A 15,966-nucleotide genomic window follows, 5' to 3' on the forward strand; every position below is an offset into this window, starting at 1 on the left:
GACCTAGTTTATGAGGCAGTTGGAAAAAGCCATAGGCATTCCACCAGTTCTAGCTATAAGTTCAGATGCTGGCAAGGGATTAGCAAAAGCTGTACAAACAGTGTTTCCTTCGGCAGAGCATAGGGAATGTTTTCTCCACTTGATGAAAAATTTTGTGAAGCAATTTCAAAATCCTGCATATGGAAGAATGTATCTTGCAGCTAGGACTTGTCAGCCAGAATATCATGATTACCTAATGAATAAGATTTTTGAAGCAAGTGATCAGGTGGAGCCTTGGTTGAGACAACACCATAGCCTGAAATGGTCCAGGAGCAAGTTTTTAGAAGCTATAAAATGTGATGCTATTACCAACAATGTGGCAGAGGTGTGGAACAATTGGGTGAAGGAGATTAAGCACCTTCCTATTGCTGATATTGCAGACGCTCTCAGGGCCAAGTTCATGGCGTTGTATGCAAAGAGGAGAAGAATAGGTGAAAAATTTGAAGGCCATGTCATGCTCCTAGTTGTGGTTCGTCAACTGAATGCATTGAGCAGAGACCTCAAGAACTTGAAGGTCAAAGAAGGTGGAAGGGATGAAGCAGAGGTCACAAAAATCACTGAAAACCACAAAGTGATACGGCACGTAGTGAACATTAAGGACCATGTATGCACTTGTAGAGAGTGGCAAGTTTCAGGGAAACCGTGCAAACATGCTTTGATGTTGATAACCACAATAAGAAATCCTCCTTGGCATGAGTATCTTCATGAGTACTTTGCTATTAGAATGTTTAGACAAGCATATTCTGCAGTGATCTCACTATTTCCTGACAAGTCCTAGTGGCAACCTGTGGAACTTGGCTTCAAGGTTTTACCACCTTTGTCCAAGAGAGAAGTTGGAAGACAGAGGAGGAACAGGATTCCTGGATTTTTGGAGGGTAAGGGCAACAAGAAGCCTAGGACCAAAGGCTTGTACCAGCAGCAGTGCAAGGGTTGCCTAGCATTTGGCCACAGATCTACCTCACCAAAATGCCCCCTAAATGGAACAAAGAAGAGGTAATCTCTTGCATTTCCTGTACATTGATAAAATTCCATCTCATAATCCCTATTTTTTACTCTTGTAGGAAGAGTCATGCAAAGAAAGGGAAAGCTGGAAGGCCCCCTGGTGGTAGCAAGAGGAGGCCCCCTGGTGGTAGCAAGAGGTAGAAAGGGAATGAAGCTGCTGCACATGAAGATCCTGCACAGACTGTACCTATAAACAACAGTCCTCGTCCTCTAATAAGGAGGTGATACATTTCTTCATTTCTACTTGCCTAAACACTATTTCTGAATTTTTCCAGCTTGGCATTTCCTGTTTATTGTAGCCAAAAGGCATTAAGCTTGGAAGTGCAAACAAGTCCTCCTGCCAACATACATAGCACTAGTTTCACCACTAGTCCTGGTCCACTGACTAGAAGGTCAGATATTCTAGGAATTAATATCTTTATAATTCATCCTGTACAGAAAGCTGTGTTTTCTTCTTTACAATTTCTAAACTCGTTTCAGTCAACTAGCATTAAGCATGGAATCTGAAGCCGCTACTGCAATTACCCCTCCTCGCAAACAAAGGAAACAGCTAGCTGTGAGGAAGAAGATCACTCCAAGGAAGCCAAAAAAATTGATGCTGCTGCTTTTGTTCGGTTAAGTTGGATGGCTGCTTTTGTTGGGAAACTATGAACCTCAACGCAATGTATTGTCGGGAAACTATGAACCCTATTGTTCTGTTGGGTCAATGCTTTTGTAATATTTGGTGGATTAGTGACCATAACTGTATGAACTTCTATATGCTGCAATCCATCTCATAATTTCATATAAAAATATATATCATGCATTCTGTCAACCCTCAATCAAACAATTATGGGCATATGCTGCCAATTTTTTTGGGGCCAACAACATCAGTCAACTTGTAAAAGAGACACAAATATTTCACTTCATGATATCTTCATTTCATTTCAAGTAGAACATACATCAGGCATACATGAGTACAATGTTGGAAATATGCCTTAGAGGCAATCATATTTCCTTGTATTCATGGTTAATAAAGTGTACCTTGAATATTCATGGATGACAACTTGTATTGATTAATGCTTATGTGAAGTATTTGTGAAACTTTATACTTGTATGAATATTCTAAAATGTTCCTAGTCGGAGTTCATGTAAGGACACACATGAATATTAGACTAGCACATGTATTAGTTGATTGACTACGTTTCACAAGTCATGGACATGGGGATGTCAAACTAATAATGTGGGCTCATGTGAGACATGAGACTGAACTGACCCAACACGAGATGATGACTTCTCATTACACAATATGTACGCTGTGTCCTAAGACCTGAGATCGTCGTATGTACTCAAGATGTGAACCGACTTACTTAGGAGCCATCAAACGCTGCACCGTAACAGGGTAGTCATAAAGGTGGCTTTCGGGTCTGTCAAGAAGCATGCTGTGAGATATAGTCGGTCAAGATGAGATTTGCCCCTCTCTACAAGAGAGAGATATCTCTGGGCCCCTCGAGTGATTCGGATCAGGAAATGCATGGCCATGCTGGGGTTAAGATCTAACCAAGGATTCCGAATCAATGGATCGAGAAAGAGTGGTCGGCTTTAAGCTAGACCAAATATCGTCAGGCAAAAGGAACAGCATGTATATGATATTGTGGCGACTCGTCTGATATGATCTTTGTGTGCGTATAGGAGTTGACATGTCTTGCTAGAGGCCACTGTCTACTATTGGGCCGAGTAAGAGTACTCGGGCCATGTCTATTCGTATGTGAGCCCATAGGGTCACACACTTTAGGGAAAAAAGCCTGATAAGGATGATATCCGAATTAGACTGGGATTAGGTGCACTAATGGGCCATTTAGGCCCAAAAGGGGACACCCAAGGTGGGGCCCAAGGCAGCCCACCTAAGGGGCTATATAAACAAAGGAGAGGCGCCTAAAAACCCTAACCCTGGCCGCTGCTACAGCACCGTGAACAGTCCGGATCGTGACGCTTCTTCCCGTATGTGTGGATACCTTGGAGGTGCCGCATCTGCTACACCAGGACGAGCCGCACGTGAGGAGGTTCACGCAACTGCACTGCCGGCTTCCATCTACACTACACCGACGCGCTACAGAAGTTCCGCAACCGCGCATCTAGTGGTAATCCCGTGATCTATAACTGCAGTGATCCTATTTTATGTGGTAGAAAATTTTTGTTTTTGCTACCCCATATTCTTACAGCGGTATCAAGAGCCAGTGTTGTCTCGTTATAGATTCGGATATGCGCATATGGAGATATGCGTAGTTTCAGATCGATATATGACCTAGTTTCGTAAACAAGCTGCGAAGGTTGTGCAACGACATACTCCTACCGGTCGGTTTTCCGCCATCGGAGTTAAGTGATGCACATAAACCCGGTCACTGCGGTTGGAGATCAATGTGATTGGTCGAATCGAAACTTTGAGCATAAGCCAGATGCATGAGATGCATAGGGTAGTAGATTGGATCTACTGCGAATTCTATTTTGTTGCAAAAGCGTGTTTTATAGTAAAACAGTCATAACTTTTGCATACAAACTCGGATTTAGGCAAACTTTATATCGATTTGTATCTACAGAAAAGTTAGACTTGGTTCAGAACAGCATTGCTGTTTCCGCGAAATTTATATTTGCGAAATTCGGCCCAGAAGATTGAGTTTTCGGCGTTTTAAGTTTGGACGTCGGAAACGCATAAGTCTGTTTTGCAGGTTTTGTGATCGGTATGGCCCATATGTGTATGTGATGCATGTGTGTAATTGTTCCATGACCTGCGTGTCGTGATTATGAAAATTCGGCCGGAGCCATATGAATTGTTGCATTTGATGTAATGGCCTGCGTGCCAACCTGTGATGATTCAAGTCGTGAATGTAATTTTATTTACTAGCTATTAGGTGTAATAGCAAGTTCTAGTTCTTGGAGTTTTCATCACATGAAGGATGGTGCACGTGTACATGAGGATGGAGATCAATATGGTGAACAAGTTCCCTGAAGATGGAGATCTACATGGCGAACAAGTTCTATGGAGATGGAGATCACCAGAAGAACAAAGGTCATACTGATTCACAATTATGTGATTGCCGTTCTTGACGTTTTACTACTACGTGCGTCAGAGTAGAAGTAGAACGATCCCTCACAAATTTCGAGCTATCATGCTCTACCAACTAAACATTGCACTGTCACATGTCTTGTACGATTGGTGGTGGGTCTATGAAATTAGAGCGCCACTGGTTTTCCTTGTCTAGACAGGCTGTATCGGATACATGCACGCATAAAGGGTTGGTTAGCTTGACAAGGTCATCTTAACGGTTAAGGACTTAGGGGCATAAAGGTTGGGAACGAGACATTGAGATGTCACCCAACAACAAGAGTCATATGTGATATGATTAGCAAAGAGTTGCTTACCGATCTATCTAGTCTTCTAGCGGTGATGCTAAAGCTCACTAGTCGACTTGATAGTTGTGGGTCTTGAATTGCTAAGAATCAATAGAGGGATATTGATTTTAGTGGGAGTAAAATTTGTTAATTGCTTAATATCGTTTACTCCATCATGAATACGTTTGTCTTAGTATTTTGCATTATTATTTTGTTGTAGATCATGGTCCGCAATAACACCCAATCCTTTTCATTGCGTTCGGTCCTTGAGAAGGACAAACTGAATGGGACTAACTATGCGGATTGGATCCGCAACCTGAGAATTGTTCTCAAGGCAGAGAAAAAGGAAGATGTTCTAGATACCCCATTACCAGAAGAGCCTGCTGATGATGTACCTGCTGAGAAAAAGACTGCTTACAGAAAGACTTGTGACAACAACCTTGAAATAAGCTGCTTTATGCTCGCTTGCATGGAACCTGACATACAGATGCAGTTCGAGACAAACCATGAGGCACACGATATGATCGTGGCGCTTCAGGACATATTTCAAACTCAGGCCAGGACTGAAAGGTTCAATGTGTCCAAGGCCTTTGTCAAGAGCAAGCTGGCAGAAGGCGCTGCAGTGGGTCCACATCTAATCAAGATGGTTGGTTACACATAGAGGTTGGAGAAGCTGGGCTTCCCACTTGGCCAAGAGTTGGCCACTGATTTCATTCTCGCCTCTTTACCGCCAAGCTATGGGAACTTCACCTCGAACTACCATATGCATGGGGCTGAAAAGGGCCTGACTGAATTGTGTGGCATGCTCAAGACAGCAGAGAATGACATCAAGAAGAGCACAAGTAGCGGCCATGTGATGGCTGTCCAGAACAAGCCTGCTTTCAAAAAGAAAGGTTCTTCTTGGAAGAAGAAGGGCAAGGCTAAGGTTGCGAACCCTAAGCCAAACCCTGCACCCAAGGCTAAACCTGGACCAACTGCAGATAATAACTACTTTCATTGTCACGAGAAGGGACACTGGAAGAGGAATTGCAAGCTGTACCTCGCCTCGTTGAAGAACTGTTCTTCCACCTCGGGTATGCTTGTTGTTCATATTACAGAAATATTTCTCGCTGACTCTTATGTTAATTCTTGGGTATTTGATACCGGATCGGTTGCTCATATATGCAATTCGATGCAGGGAATGACAAAGAGTAGAAGCATTGAAAGAGGAGAAGTTGACTTCCGCGTCGGCAATAATGCAAGAGTTGGATTTGTCTTGGAGCTTAGTAATTGTTATTTTGTTCCTAGTTTGAGTCGAAACATTCTGTCTCCTTCATGTTTGATGAAGGATGGTTATTCTTTTGCGAGTGAAAACAATGGTTGTGCTATCTCTAAGAATAATATGTTTGTGGCTTTTGCGTCCATTGTGAATGGGCTATTTGTTTTAAATCTTGATGATTCACCTATCTGTAATATTAATGCTAAAAGGCCTCGGCTTGCTGATTTGAATCCTACCTACATGTGGCATTGTCGTCTCGGTCATATAAGCGAGAAACGCATGAAGATGCTCCATTCGGATGGACTTCTAACTTCGTTTGATTTTGAATCATGCGGGACATGCGAAGCTTGTTTGCTAGGCAAGATGACCAAGACGCCATTCACAGGTTTTCCAGAGAGAGCATCGGACTTACTGGAACTCATACATACTGATGTATGTGGACCAATGAGCTCGTTTGCTAGAGGTGAATTCCAATACTTCATAACTTTCACTGATGACTTGAGTAGATATGGCTATGTCTACTTGATGAAGCATAAGTCTGAAACTTTTGAAAAGTTCAAAGAATTTCAGAGTGAGGTTGAAAATCAGCGTGGCAAGAAAATTAAAGCTTTACAATCTGATCGTGGAGGTGAATATCTGAGTCACAAGTTTAGCAATCATCTAAAGAGTTGCGGAATTGTTCCACAACTTACGCCGCCTGGAACACCTCAGAGAAACGGTGTGTCTAAGCGACGTAATCGAACTCTGTTGGACATGGTTCGATCAATGATGAGCCAGTCGAACATACCGTTATCGTTTTGGGGTTACGCTCTAGAAACAGCAGCTTTCACATTAAATAGGGTGCCATCAAAATCCGTAGATAAGACACCATATGAGATATGGACTGGCAAGACTCCCAGTTTGTCTTTTCTAAAGATTTGGGGTTGTGAAGCATATGTCAAACGACTCTAGTCTGACAAACTTGCACTCAAATCGGATAAGTGCATATTCGTGGGATACCCAAATGAGACCTTAGGGTATTACTTCTACAATCGATCTGAGGGCAAAGTGTTTGTCGCTTAGAACGAAGTTTTCCTAGAGAAAGAGTTTCTCAAAGGAGAGAAAAGTGGAAGAACGGTGCAACTCGAAGAAGTTCGAGATGAGCCAATAAGACAAGACTCTACAAGTGACGCTAATGTAGCTGAACAAGTTAAGATGACTATGGCAACAGAAGCACCTCCGCAACCACGAAGATCAGCAAGTCTCCGCGCAGCACGGGAATTATTATTGTTAGACAATGATGAGCCTGCAACATATGTAGAGGTGATGGCAGACCCTGACTCTGAGAAATGGCAAGATGCCATGAAATCCGAAATAGAATCCATGAAGGAAAATCAAGTTTGGAACTTGATAGACCCGCCTGATGGTGTGAGAACCATCGAGTGCAAATAGATCTATAAGAAGAAGATAGATATGGGTGGAAATGTTCATATCTATAAAGCTCGACTTGTCGCAAAAGGTTTTCGACAAGTTCAATGAGTTGACTATGACAAGACTTTCTCGCCTGTAGCGATGCTTAAATCTGTTCGGATTATTCTAGCTATTGCTGCATATTTCGATTATGAAATATGGCAGATGGATGTCAAAATAGCTTTCCTTAATGGAAATCTGACATGCTGGAAAGATATGCAAGCTTCAAAAATCCATTTATGGATTAAAGCAAGCATCTCGGAGTTGGAATATTCGTTTTGATGAAGTAGTCAAAGGGTTTGGCTTCATTAAAAACGAAGAAGAAGCTTGTGTTTACAAGAAGGAAAGTGGGAGCTCTGTTGCATTTCTAATCCTGTATGTAGATGACATACTGCTGATTGGAAATAATATTCCTATGCTTGAGTCCGTAAAGACTTCATTGAAAAATAGTTTTTATATGAAGGATTTAGGAGAAGCAGCACACATACTGGGCATCAAGATCTATAGAAATAGATCAAGGAGGCTTATAGGATTAAGCCAGGATACTTATATTGATAAAGTGTTGAAACGATTCAACATGGAATAGGCGAAGAAAGGGTTCTTGCCTATGTCACATGGCATACATCTTAGCAAAAGTCAGTGTCCTACGACAACTGATGAGTGGGATCGGATGAGCAAAGTTCCATATGCTTCGGCGATTGGATCTATTATGTATGCAATGATAAGTACCCGTCCAGATGTTTCTTATGCTCTAAGCGTTACAAGCAAATACCAGTCAGATCCGGGTGAGAGTCACTGGACAGCTGTGAAGAACATTCTTAAGTACTTAAGAAGAACTAAGAATGTGTTTTTGGTCTATGGAGGTGAGGAAGAGCTCGTTGTAACGGGTTACACAGACGCTAGCTTCCAAATTGACAAAGATGATTCAAAGTCCCAATCAGGTTATGTGTTCACAATAAATGGTGGTGCTATTAGCTGGAAGAGTTCCAAGCAGGAGACGATGACCGATTCTACAACAGAAGCCGAGTACATCGCAGCTTCGGAAGCTGCGAAGGAAGGTGTTTGGATAAGAAAGTTCCTTATTGAGCTTGGTGTGTTCCCTAATGCCTCTAACCCGCTAGATCTCTACTGTGACAACAGTGGAGCCATTGCGCAAGCCAAAGAGCCAAGGAATCACCAGAAGAGTAAACACGTTATGCGGCGATTTCATCTCATTCGAGAGTTCATCGATCGGGGTGAGATTAAGATATGCAAAATACACACGGACCTGAACATTTCAGATCCGTTGACAAAACCCCTTCCACAGCCCAAGCATGAGAGGCACACAAGAGCAATGGGTATTAGATACATTCTGGATTGACTCTAGTGCAAATGGGAGACTGTTGGAAATATGTCCTAGAGGCAATCATATTTCTTTGTATTCATGGTTAATAAAGTGTACCTTGAATATTCATGGATGATAACTTGTATTGATTAATGCTTATGTGAAGTATTTGTGAAACTCTATACTTGTATGAATATTCTAAAATGTTCCTAGTCGGAGTTCATGTGAGGACACACATGAATATTAGACTAGCACATGTATTAGTTGATTGACTACGTTTCACAAGTCATGGACATGGGGATGTCAAACTAATAATGTGGGCTCATGTGAGACATGAGACTGAACTGACCCAACACGAGATGATGACTTCTCATTACACAATATGTATGCTGTGTCCTAAGACCTGAGATCGTCGTATGTACTCAAGATGTGAACCGACTTACTTAGGAGCCATCAAACGCTGCACCGTAATAGGGTAGTCATAAATGTGGCTTTCGGGTCTGTTAAGAAGCATGCTGTGAGACATAGTCGGTCAAGATGAGATTTGCCTCTCTCTACAAGAGAGAGATATCTCTGAGCCCCTCGAGTGATTCAGATCAGGAAATGCATGGCCATGGTGGGGTTAAGAGCTAACCAAGGATTCCGAATCACAGGATCGAGAAAGAGTGGTCGGCTTTAAGCTAGACCAAATATCGTGAGGCAAAGGAAACATCATGTATATGATATTGTGGCAGCTCGTCTGATATGATCTTTGTGTGCGTATAGGAGTTTACATGTCTTGCTAGAGGCCACTGTCTACTATTGGGCTGAGTAAGAGTAATCGGGTCATGTCTATTCGCATGTGAGCTCATAGGGTCACACACTTAAGGGAAAGAAGCCTGACAAGGATGAGATCCAAATTAGACTGGGCTTAGGTGCACTAATAGGTCATTTAGGCCCCAAGGCAGCCCACCTAAGGGGCTATATAAACAGAGGAGGGGGCGCCTAAAAACCCTAACCCTAGCCGCTGCTACAGCACCGTGAACAGTACTTCTGCGCTACAGTACCACAGGTGAATAGTGCCGCCACTCCTGTGCGCCAAGCCCGAGGTCGCCTTCGCGGACCTAGCAGTCTGGATCGTGACACTTCTTTCCGTACGTGTGGATACCTTGGAGGTGCCGCATCTGCTGCACAAGGACGAGCCGCACGTGAGGAGGTTCACGCAACTGCACTGCCAGCTTCCATCTGCACTACACCGACGCGCTACAGAAGTTCCGCAACCGCGCGTCTAGTGGTAATCCCGTGATCTATAACTGCAGTGATCCTGGTTTATGTGGCAGAAAATTTTTGTTTTTGCTACTCTATATTCTTACATACAATTCATGACAGGACAAGTGAGACTACTTCATTACATCCAAACAATGCTTAACACGAGCAACACTAGCAACACTCCCAGTACAAGACACGAGTTTTTCTTCATCGCATCCAATTCCTTCCTCATCTGCTGCGGACCCCCTGCTCCGTGGCGCTGCCATTGCTCCGCCCGCTGCCACTGCTATACTGCGACATTGCGGCAACTGTGTCGTGGAGGGGCGGCGCTCGAGCCTGGGGCGGGCCGCGCCGGCGCGCGGGCCTCGGCAGCGCGGGGCGGCGCGGGGGACTCGAGCTGCACGCGGCGGCGCGCGGGCCTCCAGCTGCACGCGGCGGCGCGCGACCCTGGGCCGGGGCGGGACGGGGCGGCGCCGCCTCCCTCTCCGGGGATGGTGGCCAGGGAGCGAGAGCGAGGATGAACTGAGGAGGAAGAACGACATCTCAGGAAGAACAGAGCGAGGATGGCCCCCCGGATGTGTGATGCATTATGTGGATAAGGCACAGGGGCAAGAAGGCTATTTCAGATGGACTGGAGAAGGAAAAGATTTCACAAAATAGATGGAAGGGAAGAAAACAGTGAAAAACACCTGTTTTCAAACACTTCGCGTGTCCGATGTCATGTTCCGAAAGGTCTGCGAACTGAGTCCTAAAAGGCGTGAGGCCTCCGAAGTGAGTCCTAAATTCCAAAATTTCTCCAGCCGGAGGGATCCCGCCGGCGATTGGGCCGCCGCAGGGAAGACGATTCGAGGTTAGTCCAGATTTTTCGTGGGTTTGGGTTTGGAGTTGGGCTCTTTCAAACAAAATTTTACACAGTATCTGTCACATCAAATTTTCGGACACATGGAGCATTAAATGCAGTTGAAAAAATAACTAAATACACAGTCTAACTGATTAGCACGAGCTAAATCTTTTAAGCCTAATTAGTTATAATTAAATATTATTTGTTAAGTAACAATGAAATGTGCTTTTCACTAACTAAACACACCCACACGGACTCAAGCAGGGGGGAGATATCAGCCGTTGATGAGGTTCTTGACGGCTGAGATCTTGTAGGTGGTCCTCTTGGTGAGGCCGTCCGATGCGCTCTGGTTGATGAGATTGCGTGCTCAAGGAAACGTGGTTGGGTCAATAGGAATTCGCCCAAAAAAAAAATCCCGTGTCTCCTACTCAGGCTCAAACTCGGTGCTCATGTCTCTATCTTTGAGTGCAATGATGCCAACTTAAATTACAATGTCATGTAGATGATGCATACAACATATCAAAATAATTAGCAAAATCTTAAGCACTTTAGTTTTAACTAAAACTTGATTATCGTCAAAATCAGTCCAATGGAAAAACTATAAATAAATCTAAAAAATCTCCATGTTAAGTGTACTACGCCATTAGTCAGTGGCGGAGAATTTTAAATTATACCTAATTTTTAAAAAAGTTTGCACCGTCGACCTCCTAATAAAGAAAAAAAAATGCTACTGGCTGCACCCCTGCCATTAATGGTAATCGCATATTCGCATTGCTCAGAGGGTGGTCCTAACATATTGTGCTAATAACTTGTTTAGAGCAGTCACAATCTTTCACCTCAGCTGATGTCCATAATATTAATTAGATTGCCATCTAAGCAAATAACTGAGGCCAATCCCCACCCACAGTATCCATAAATAAATAGTGTCTATGTTGCCATCGGAGCAAGACATTTTCTATAGAAACTGCCTCTCCAAGACTCCAACCCTTGAAGTTGATGTCTATACATGGGTCCCACACCTTTCTCGGTCAATCCTCCCCTCCCCCAATCTTCTCTCAGCGGAACCCCAACTCCGCGCAAGCGTGCGGCGGCGAGCTGAGCGAGGGGTATGGTCATGATGCTCGAGGCGTGGACTTGCAAGCCGCCCCTGCTCTTGCGTCGGGCACGGCGGGCCACGGGTTCAGATGGAGGGGCGTGAGGCCGTGGCGAGCGGTGGGGTCGGATTGAGGGCGCACGACGGCGGCGCCGGCCTCAGACAACTGCTGCCGCGACGAGCCTCTCCAGGTCGCGGTGAATTGTTCCGTTACCACACCAAGCACACAGCACGATTTACTCAATAATCGTTTGATGCATGGATTCAAGGGGAGAGAAAGAGAGATGTGATTTGACTCTCGACTTGATGAAACTGCTGTCCCACAGATGCAGAGGACAAGCCCGTCCTGTTCGCGAGCTCAAGGGCGCGGCGGCGCGCAAGAGAGAACGACGACTGCGAGGAGGTCCGGCGGTAAAGGGTCCAGCACGGCCGACGGCAGGCACGGAGGTGCGATCCGGGAGAGCTGCGGCGGCGATAGAGTTGGATCATTGGATGTGGTGGTGGTCCCAGGCTGCGTGGGGAAGAAACGGGAGAGAGCCCAATCGGGATTCCCTCTGAAGGCAAGTCAGGGAACACTGTTCATCTTCGTGCGTTAGCTTCTTCACGTCAGTGAAGTTGGACCCGAGAGAGCCACCCAACGCGTGCTCGGTCTAGTCTCCGTGCTTTGGATACCGTGTCGAAATCGTTTCGTGGATGCGAAACCGTTTTCTCCTCTTTTCCTCTCTCTCCTCATTAATTTTGGTGCACATCATAGCAGCCTCAACCATCCATCTCAGCTGTGTCCATAGTATTAATTAGACTGCCACCTAAGCAAAAATATGACCTAATTATATCCTTAGGTCCTTGCTAACCAATGATTCATAATTTTATACCCGAGGCAACTCCAAAGTGAATAAGCACTGGTAAACAGTATAAAAGCGATTAATTTCATGCTTAGTTTACTGAGATGCTATTTGTCTTATCAAAAATTTAGGAGCTAGGTTATTGTATCATGAGTATTGCAACTTTCACTAGGCAATGGGATGACCTCTTATCCTGATTGTGATTGTGACATGATATACACATACAACATGAACTGCTGAAGGAAACTGATCACTAGTTAATGTTGTGTGTGTATATCATGTCACAATCAGGATAAGAGGTCATCCCATTGCCTAGTGAAAGTTGCAATACTCATGATACAATAACCAATAACCTAGCTCCTAAATTTTTTATAAGACAAATAGCATTTCAGTAAACTAAGCATGAAATTAATCGCTTTCATACTGTTTACCAGTGCTTATTCACTTTGGAGTTGCCTCAGGTATAAAATTATGAATCATTGGTTAGCGAGGACCCAAGGACATAATTACAAATGCATGAAAGACAATATCTTTGATTACTCAACATACTTTAAAGGTTACAATCTGTCAGATAAACCTGGGGCCTCTGGTCTTTCACCCACCGGAAAGACTGAGCAAGTCTCCATCCTCTAGACTTCATCAAGAAGGCTGCAACAACAGCTGCTGACCTAACAAATGCGTTTATCAATCAACACACTGCTGACAGTGTCAGTGATAATGAAAAATTCTCCACAAGCAACTACCTGTTGTTTCCAGTCATGCAATGAACATGAATGCGTGATTTATCTCTTTCACATTTTCCTGAAATGACAATAAAGAGGTCTCACAGCTCAAGTACACGGGAAGCAAAATAGAATCCCTTCACTTTCACATTTGTAAAAATTTCAGAAAGAAGCACTAGGGGAAAGCCAGTTGTGTAACATACAAACAGAAAATAACCTGGAGAAAGACAGTACATATACAAATGTTTATTTATCTTAACAAAGACATGAACCAAGTTGAATGGAAGCATGCACTCAAAAATCAAGTTCAAAAAACTATATAATGAACCTATTACTACAATGGGTAGAGAGGAAATGGAATATGTTAGTATGACAGGCAGAGGATACATACTCAAGTTCAACATCAGGTAGCAATATATTTTTCACAGGGGCAACTTTAGGTGGAGAAAAATGTAGTCCATGGCTCAGTGTGCGCTTAATGCCACACCAAAATGCAGAGAGACAAAATGAACAGTACCTAGAAAAATATGTCCCACCATTGAAGGCCTGTCACACTGAAGACTGTGATACATGATAGAATTCTTGTATAGATTGTGGCAATCAAGCAGTCTGTTAAGCAATAAACATAGTGATTAATCTTCAACTATCGCACTGAAGGGTGCACTAAACAGTCAAGGGCAAAAATTGATTTTAATAGTCTAGTGGCAGGAGAGCCTAGATTGAGCTCTGGGTTTGTCCTTGTATGACTTCCGCCAGCTCGCCATTGTTCTGCTCAGGCACTTGTGACACATTCTTGAAAACTCAAAGAGCAAGTTTGAAGTCTACAAGCTGCGACCTGGTTGCTTCTAGGTTTACAGCCTCAGTTGCATTTTATGAAAGGTTATTATGAGTTTTCTCTAATATTGTTTGTAGATATCAGCCATGCACCTCAATTCTCATTCTCATTTGCAGCTTGTTCTGCAACTACATGTCGAAGGAAAATATAGCAGCCAAAGTTTTTATTTTCATGGGCTCATCACTGCAAAACTATGAAGTAGAGAAGTTTCAAAGGTTTTTTAATCTAACCTCAATCTGTGTGTTTAGTTTCCTTTCGATTTCATTTCGATACTTCAATCCACTCACATGACCACGAGTGGCGTTTCTCTTATCCATGTTCTGAAATGGCAAGTCAAACAGAAATGACATCATCAAATTGAGATAAAAAGAATGCTCACAAAAGCTATATAAATTGAATATTTAGAAATTTTGAGCTAGTGATTTAGACCATATGCAATCAGACTAGCGAAACTTCTTATTTTTTTCTGAAGTAAAGGTTTGTTTCCATCTGCAACTTCTATATTGCTATCTGCTTCAATGGGGTGTCAGATTGAACTATTCGGCATTCCTGATTCGGCATTTCATTGGTAATACTAATTTCTTCTAGCCTCTAAGTTTGAAAACACTCAACCGTCATATTCAAATCACTAGTATATGATATGTAACTTTCTTTATTGAATGAAGATAGTATGATCAATAGCTATGTGCCACAAGAAATCTTATTTAAATTACTGATAATACGATCTATAGCAATCTGAATACTAAAGGATACTAATAGTTGGTTCTGTGCTACTTCATGTTCATTATATTGTTTTGACAACAATGGGAGATCGCAGTGGGAGGGATCGCGTGTGTGCCTGGGCTAGTGGGCTGGGCTAGTTTATTTGTGCTTTGATTTAATGGAATTGTTGATTCCTTTGAAGGCCAAATAAATTATCAATGCTGAACCGACGCCAAATAATTTGGTGGGAATTATATTATAAAAGAAAGGAAAAATAAATTGTGGGACAGTTCAAAAAAAATCATCATCATCTAAAAAGTAGCCATGCCTTTTCGGTCTCGCTCCCACGCTAGCACCTCGCTTCATCCTCCCCACGCTAGCAGTTCATCCGAGAGCGTGGTGCTCCGAGGGGGCGACGGGGCGATGGGGCAAAGTCAATTACGTTCAAGCTCTCCCCACGGAAGAAAGCACCACTGCTCAAGCCCTTCAGCGAAGCCGCTATCCCGATCCTGAGAGTGTTGTCTCCGAGCGTGTCCAGTTGCAAGGATCATTCTCGGATGACTATCACCCTGGCCAAGAATAGCAGGGTGATAGCGTCCGTGGAGCAGAATAGTAGGGTGAAAGCGTCCATGGATCTGTTACCTAAGACACCTGACAGGTCAGAGGATGAGGATGAGGAGGCCGTAGCGGGAATAGGAGAGGATGAGGACGATGAATTCGTGGCCGACACATCAGGAGTACCCTGCCATGTAGGAGACTTCAGGGGACGATTTAATGGATCTCTTCTACCAGGGTGGGGCTGCTGAGCATGCTATGGAGGAGGAATCAACTTACACAGTGTCTGATCATAAGTGCTCCGGGATCAAAAGGCTCCCATCCTTCTTCCTCATGGATTTCTGTTATTGGCCGCATGATTCGTTTGGCAATCCTACCATTCTACAAACATGGTTTGCTTTTCATCTCTCATCCTTTATAATTCGTTGCATCCACGTCCCTTTTTAGTGACAAAAAGCTTGAGGTATAAAAAGTCCTACTAGTCAGACCACGTCCCTTGTTATTCAGTATTTCTAGACGGTGCCTGATCATTATAATTTCTTTTATCCTATGCTTATGTTTATTTTTTGCAGAGTAAGGTAATTGCATATGGCAATCGTCTTGGAGCTTCAACGTGGAGATTGATTCTATCACTGAAAATATATTAGACCCACGGTGTTGGGAACTAAGGTGACCTTAGTACCTATT

This window comes from Panicum virgatum, chromosome 9N (assembly GCF_016808335.1).
Source record: "Panicum virgatum strain AP13 chromosome 9N, P.virgatum_v5, whole genome shotgun sequence".
NCBI classification, from domain to species: domain Eukaryota; kingdom Viridiplantae; phylum Streptophyta; class Magnoliopsida; order Poales; family Poaceae; genus Panicum; species Panicum virgatum.